Here is a 7,500-nt window from a genome sequence, read left to right as displayed (position 1 = left end):
AAAGCGAGCGAGACGTACACTGTGGTGTGTTCGGGGACTGGACGACCGTCGACGTTAGGATGCGCGGTCCAGCGATAGACGCCGAAAAGGCATGGGATGACCAACACTCTCTGTTTTTCGAGTACTTGTAGCGCCGAATTGCCTTAAAAAAAAATCACACGCGCGCACGACTATCACGTCGTACGCGCGTGTATACCTCGTCTTTAATTAAATCAAAGTTTCACTCCAGCCTCGCCAAAGGGGATCGTCTTCTTCCTCGTCTACGATCTCTTCTCCTGTACGTGTCCAGAGATTCTCTCTGGCATGACGACGACGACCATCCAACGACTTTGTAACGGACTCTCGTGCGCATCTTCGTCAGGTACGGAAACGTTGCGCAACACCTCGAGCTTGGTAAAACACCCGTAGCCGATCATAGACACGCGCTAGTTCGCACACGATTTCTACGATTTCCGACGAACGTGGCTTTGGGCCAGGGCCGGCGGGCAGAGAGATACGCGAACGACGGGGAAAATTCGTCCCGATACAAGTAACGCGTACTCTCCGATCTCCGCGCAACGCCTGGGGATCATCTCCCTAAGTCATCAGCGCTCGAAGAAATCACGTGTGCGTTCCCGGATCTACGGCTCTCTTTCGGGGATAAATTACAAGCACAGAGTATGTTAAACGCAACGACGACCCATCGATGCGACGGTCCTCGTCGTTGTCAGTCGCTCGCGCGCGTGCAGAGTATATCTCTACGCACGAAGAGACGGAGTGGGCATTAGATCCCTGGGGCTATTCGAGTAAAACGTCTTAAGAAAAGACGGTTGTACGGCAAAATTCCGCACCGTTACCAAGTTTACTTTTATCTGAGGCTGTTCTCCTTCTCTCCTCTCTCGACCGAGTTCCCATATTTGCTTTCTCTCAGTCTCGCCAAAATAATATTCATTTAAGACGACGTCGGGGGCGCGGACATCGTGCTCATCGAAAACCTGCAAACGTATGCAAATCTGCTGATATGAAAAAAAAATCGGTCACGAGGACAACACTACGTATATATATATATATATATATATATATATATATATATATATATATATATATAATATATTCGATAACCGACACGAAGCGGTGCATAAGCGGGCGGTCGTACGAAAGGACGACTCACGACGCCGCTAGCACTCACGCAGGTCCGTGACGGTTCTCTCCGCTCTTATTCGTATCCTTCTTCGTGCGCTTCCTCCGACTCTGAAACGTTCTACGTATCGTAAGAACGACGGCGGGTTGTCGAAGGCACCAAGGGACAGAGAGAGACAGAGGTAGAGTTTCGTAGTGTCTCCCGTGAACACGATAGTTTATATATCGAGCATGCGTACGAATTGCACGGCCTCGACACGACCGCGACGAACGCCGACGAGCGTCCAACAATCGCTCGTACGTCGCGTACGTTCTCTCGCGTCCGCTCTTGTTCGTATCCTTCTTCGTGCGCTTCCTCCGACTCTGAAACGTTCTACGTATCGTAAGAACGACGGCGGGTTGTCGAAGGCACCAAGGGACAGAGAGAGACAGATAGAGAGGAACGACACGCAACGCAAGCAGTCTTAGGTTTACGTGAGCAACCCTCAGCCAGGCGTGGTCCAGGAATTGTATCCGTGGACCGCAATGTGCGTTCGAAATGTCGATGTTCATGTGTCCTGCAGTTCACACGTTGACGCGCAATTAGCTGCGTTCTTCATCGACCCACGAGCCAAGTGATCCACCGTTCAGGGTAATCTTTTCATATATTTTTTAAAACTCTTGTACTCCATGTACTCTTAATACTCGGTTCGAGCGAAGCCGAGATCCGACACGACCGACCAACGGGAATCGGACGCGCAGAAGTCGCCGGAAGATCGACGACACGAAAACGTTCGAAAATGAAATCCGACGAACGCGCGAAGATACGCGCGTCCGCCGGCCGGGCGAAAAGTACATTATGATATATAACAACCATCGAGATCGAAGCTCCGTTCGTCAGGAAACGACGGGGATATAACACCCGATTCTGAATCCTCTGTGCAGCACACGATCTCGCGAAGAAATACGCACGGTGGCTAGCCCATATATATATATATGTGTGTGTGTGTATATATAATACGATATGCATTCCTCTCGTCCAATTATTCAAGAAAAAGAGCGTGCGCCTCCATCGTTCGGGTGATGTAAAGATTCGATGGGACTCGCGCGACCCTCGGCCTCGAGCGGTCTTTCCTCCCAATATCCAGAAGCCGAGCTTTGAAAAAACTCTAGCGACGGCACGGGTGTCCGACTCACGACATCGAGGCTTCGAAGTCGGCGATCTCCTCCGAACGGATGGCGATCGCGACGACTCAAAGCGTGAAAAATCGACGAAAGAGAACACATCTCCGTTCAGGTGATTGTTTTTTTAAAAAATAAAAAAATTCGATGGGACTCGCATCCATCTACCTCGCGCGGTCTTTCTTCCCAATATCCAGAAGCCGAGCTTTGAAAAAACTTCAGCGACGGCACGGGTGTCCGACTCACGACAACGAGGATAGACAGCCTGCGGTCCCCTCTGAACGGGTTATATGCGACGAACTAGACGAAACTTTAGTCGTTCAGGTGGTATAAAAAAAAAAATTCGATGGGACGCACGCGCAGCCGTCGTCCTCGAGCGGTCTTTCTTCCCAATATCCAGAAGCCGAGCTTTGAAAAAACTCTAGCGACGGCACGGGTGTCCGACTCACGACATCGAGGGTAGACAGCCTGCGGTCCCCTCTGAACCAACTTCGGCTAGACTAGTTACGAATCGTTGCTACGCATCGTCATCATAGTCATCGTCATCATCATCATTATCATTATCATAGCGGGCCAACATCCACGCAATGCGTTTTCGTTCTAGGTTACCCGATCCACGAGTATGTTACAAGTGGTTTCGTTATTTCGAACAAAACGACATACGAAGAACACACGCCCTATGGGTAGGAAGCACGTTTCGAGAACGACCGAGAGCGGTGAAAGAGACGAGAGGTCGACGCGCATAAGGTATCCATGGATCTTCGAAGAGAACCTTCGAAGATATGTCGGTATCCTTTCTACATGCGCGACTCGCTACTCGTACTTTCGCTCTCGTCGACTCGTTTTAGTCGCTTCGTTCGATCCCAAAGAGGAGTCTTCGATGTCCCGTTGCTAGGAGGAGAGCAAACGCAACACAGACCACGAAACATAGAAGAGAATAGGCGAGCATGATCTCTCCGACACGAGGCACTTTAGAGATTTTGTTATTCGTTTGTACGGTCTCCACGACGCAAAAAAAAAAAATACGAGATCGTGGCGGCGGGTCTTTCTGTATACGGCCTCACGCAAGCGCCTCGATCTCATTTCTCTTTACGGGTGGTTTCCATTCGTAATTTTTCGTTCGATATTCGTGTCAAAGTTTAATTTTCGAAAGCTCAAGTTCCCATTTATAGTTTTATTATAAAATCATAATATTCGCAGACGGCGGGTCTTTCTGTGTACGACCTCACGCAGGCGCCTCGAATTCGTATATATTTTGTTATTCGCAGGCGGCGGGTCTTTCTGTGTACGACCTCACGCAGGCGCCTCGAATTCGTTTATGTATGTATATATATATATATATATATATGTATGTATCTCTTCATCCCGATGATCGAGAGAGAGTGCCACCTTCTCTTCATATAGTTTCGTAGCTGAAGGGTCGTCTCCTCCTTATGTCTTTTCATCATTTTGCCAACGGAGTAAGCCACGCTCCGGGCGAATTTAACTGTTCTTTGTTAAAGTATATAGCTTGTTGATACGTCGTATATACTTTGGTTCGTCGATATAGGAGGAGTACGGCTCCTTACCGACTTATACAGTTTCGTATTTTTCAAGTGTTCAAGTCAAATTCTTTAAGTTTTTGTGTTATATCGTTAATGATCCTTCCGCAGGTTCACCTACGGAAACCTTGTTACGACTTTTACTTCCTCTAAATGATCAAGTTTGGTCATCTTCCCGGTAACATCGGCAATGCTTATCACATTGGCCGCGCACCAGTCCGAAGACCTCACTAAATCATTCAATCGGTAGTAGCGACGGGCGGTGTGTACAAAGGGCAGGGACGTAATCAACGCGAGCTTATGACTCGCGCTTACTGGGAATTCCTCGTTCATGGGGAATAATTGCAAGCCCCAATCCCTAGCACGAAGGAGGTTCAGCGGGTTACCCGGGCCTTTCGGCCAGGGAAAACACGCTGATTCCTTCAGTGTAGCGCGCGTGCGGCCCAGAACATCTAAGGGCATCACAGACCTGTTATTGCTCAATCTCGTGCGGCTAGAAGCCGCCTGTTCCTCTAAGAAGATTTGTTTGTACGTTGGTAGTAAAAACCCACCGACCGAAGCCGGGGGCCTTCGAGATACCATAAGTTACGTCTATTTAGCAGGCTAGAGTCTCGTTCGTTATCGGAATTAACCAGACAAATCGCTCCACCAACTAAGAACGGCCATGCACCACCACCCACCGAATCAAGAAAGAGCTATCAATCTGTCAATCCTTCCGGTGTCCGGGCCTGGTGAGGTTTCCCGTGTTGAGTCAAATTAAGCCGCAGGCTCCACTCCTGGTGGTGCCCTTCCGTCAATTCCTTTAAGTTTCAGCTTTGCAACCATACTTCCCCCGGAACCCAAAAGCTTTGGTTTCCCGGAAGCTGCCCGCCGAGTCATCGGAGGAACTTCGGCGGATCGCTGGCTGGCATCGTTTATGGTTAGAACTAGGGCGGTATCTGATCGCCTTCGAACCTCTAACTTTCGTTCTTGATTAATGAAAACATTTTTGGCAAATGCTTTCGCTTCTGTCCGTCTTGCGACGATCCAAGAATTTCACCTCTAACGTCGCAATACGAATGCCCCCATCTGTCCCTATTAATCATTACCTCGGGGCTCCGAAAACCAACAAAATAGAACCGAGGTCCTATTCCATTATTCCATGCACACAGTATTCAGGCGAAGGTAGCCTGCTTTAAGCACTCTAATTTGTTCAAAGTAAACGTATCGGCCCACCTCGACACTCAGTGAAGAGCACCGCGATGGGATATTAGTTGGACCGCCCGCGAGGAGCTAAGCCCACCGATAGGACGTACCACATAATGCCAGTTAAACACCGCGAGCGGTGAACCGACACTGTGACACACAGATTCAACTACGAGCTTTTTAACCGCAACAACTTTAATATACGCTATTGGAGCTGGAATTACCGCGGCTGCTGGCACCAGACTTGCCCTCCAATTGGTCCTCGTTAAAGGATTTAAAGTGTACTCATTCCGATTACGGGGCCTCGGATGAGTCCCGTATCGTTATTTTTCGTCACTACCTCCCCGTGCCGGGAGTGGGTAATTTGCGCGCCTGCTGCCTTCCTTGGATGTGGTAGCTGTTTCTCAGGCTCCCTCTCCGGAATCGAACCCTGATTCCCCGTTACCCGTTACAACCATGGTAGGCGCAGAACCTACCATCGACAGTTGATAAGGCAGACATTTGAAAGATGCGTCGCCGGTGCTAGATGACCATGCGATCAGCACAAAGTTATTCAGAGTCACCAAAACAAACGATGGACGGACAGACGAGCCATCCGCCACCGATTGGTTTTGATCTAATAAAAGCATTCCTACCATCTCTGGTCGGAATCTGTTTGCATGTATTAGCTCTAGAATTACCACAGTTATCCAAGTAAATGTAGGTATGATCTAAGAAACCATAACTGATTTAATGAGCCATTCGCGGTTTCACCTTAATGCGGCATGTACTGAGACATGCATGGCTTAATCTTTGAGACAAGCATATGACTACTGGCAGGATCAACCAGGGATCTTATAATATATTCCCAAAAACCAGCATTTTCGTTTAAAAGTTCTCTCTGTGTCGTAGGTGGGACGTAAGCACCGTACGACGAGACTTTTCATTTTATATATATATGTAATATGACTTAGAGAGCAACGTTCCATGGTTCAGTAACAACGTCACTCAGCCACTTTAATTCTCCTCCTCTCTCACCATCATATATCGATACAAAGATTCATACTTCACAGAATTATTTCTGTTTGTAACTTTTCTCCTCCAACTTCTCTCGTAGAATATAACTTAGCGGTAAAGCACGTATACGCATGCTGGACATACCGTAAGAATATTCTTTTATAAGCTTCAACACCTCTGTAGAGACGCGTTACCAGAAGATAACGCACTCTACAGAACGCCAAAAGGACCATCGTGCAGCTACAAATAGCTTACAACCGATGGTCTCTGCAAGAATGGCTACTCCGTAAGTACAAGCACACACGCATCCAACTTTTGTCAAATACGTGCACACAGGTCACCAGCTTCCCGACTAAGGGGAAGCTTGCCACGTTAACGGTCATTACGTCCTAGACTTCGACCCGCGGCGCAGCAGTGTAGAGAAAAAACCAGTACGAGAACGGAGGAACAGTCGAGAAATAGCGTAAAATACACTAAGACTCGAGGAGCGGTGACTGAATTCTCAACCGAGGCCGTAGAATAGCCACGCGCCCAGCGCTGTTCCGACCGAACCGTCCGGCTCGACGCTTCTCTTATAGATACCAAGGGGCCGGCCGGAAGGCCGGCGCCGGTCGGGCTAGCGGCCGCGCGCTTATGGTGCAAAACCTCCGTAGCAACGTACCGTTCGGAAGGGACGCTGGAACTTAGTCGCTCGCACGTTCAATAACTACTATATAAAGGCGATATCCAACCATCGAAATATTTTACCACAAGCATTATTAACATATTATAAATGCATTTTTACCAAAAAATTAATTTTTTTTTTCACCGAAAAATTGCATCAGTAAACATACAGTTTTATCGACTATGGACAAAAAATAACTTTATAATCGATTAAAACACGTTAAAATAACACGAAATATGTAAAAAAATATATACCTTGTAACATTAATTAACGAAAAAATTGCAAAAATATCCCAGTCGTATCAGTCCGACGGAAGCTAATTTTTCAAAAAATTCGACAAAAATGTTTAATCCGATTGTATTTAATAGAGATATAACGATCCCTGTCAAAAAAATTATACCTTATAACGCTTTTTAACGAAATAACTCGAAATAACCATTTCGGACTTTTCGCGCCGGCCGAAATTTTTCTAAGTCCCTACGTACCGGTGCGAAATACTTCAAAGTCCCAACGTCCCGTCGCATAGTTCCGTTTCTAGAAAACGTTCAACCGACCAAATAAACGCTTAATCCCGACGTAAAACGTCGAGATACGTCCATTTATGCAAAAATATTCCTACCTTGTAACACTTTTAAGCGAGATAACTCGAAAAAACCTTTTCGGTCTTTTCGCACCGGCCGAACTTCTTCAAAGTCCCAACGTCCCGTCGCATAGTTCCGTTTCTAGAAAACGTTCCACCGACCAAATAAACGCTTAATCCCGACGTAAAACGTCGAGATACGTCCATTTATGCAAAAATATTCCTACCTTGTAACACTTTTAAGCGAGATAACT

General features: G+C 47.3%; 1 long non-coding RNA gene and 2 other non-coding genes across 3 annotated transcripts; all 3 read right to left on the bottom strand.

Moving 5' to 3' along the window:
- Positions 1-1,598: 1,598 nt before the first annotated feature.
- On the bottom strand, positions 1,599-1,753 carry LOC126927435 (5.8S ribosomal RNA). Its single transcript, XR_007715484.1, has one exon. It is a non-coding gene; the product is annotated as a 5.8S ribosomal RNA (ribosomal RNA).
- A 931-nt stretch (positions 1,754-2,684) lies between these two features.
- Positions 2,685-3,615, bottom strand: LOC126927420 (uncharacterized). Its single transcript, XR_007715467.1, has 2 exons — positions 3,573-3,615; positions 2,685-3,504 (listed from the first exon to the last, which is right to left on the bottom strand). It is a non-coding gene; the product is annotated as an uncharacterized LOC126927420 (long non-coding RNA).
- Positions 3,616-3,915: 300 nt separating this feature from the next.
- On the bottom strand, positions 3,916-5,838 carry LOC126927427 (small subunit ribosomal RNA). The gene has a single exon (XR_007715477.1). It is a non-coding gene; the product is annotated as a small subunit ribosomal RNA (ribosomal RNA).
- Between the last annotated feature and the right edge of the window lie 1,662 nt (positions 5,839-7,500).

Source organism: Bombus affinis, unplaced genomic scaffold, assembly GCF_024516045.1.
Source record: "Bombus affinis isolate iyBomAffi1 unplaced genomic scaffold, iyBomAffi1.2 ctg00000110.1, whole genome shotgun sequence".
Lineage (NCBI taxonomy): Eukaryota > Metazoa > Arthropoda > Insecta > Hymenoptera > Apidae > Bombus > Bombus affinis.
The sequence above is the reverse complement of the archived record's forward strand: the minus strand, read 5'-3'. Positions and strand labels throughout refer to the sequence as shown.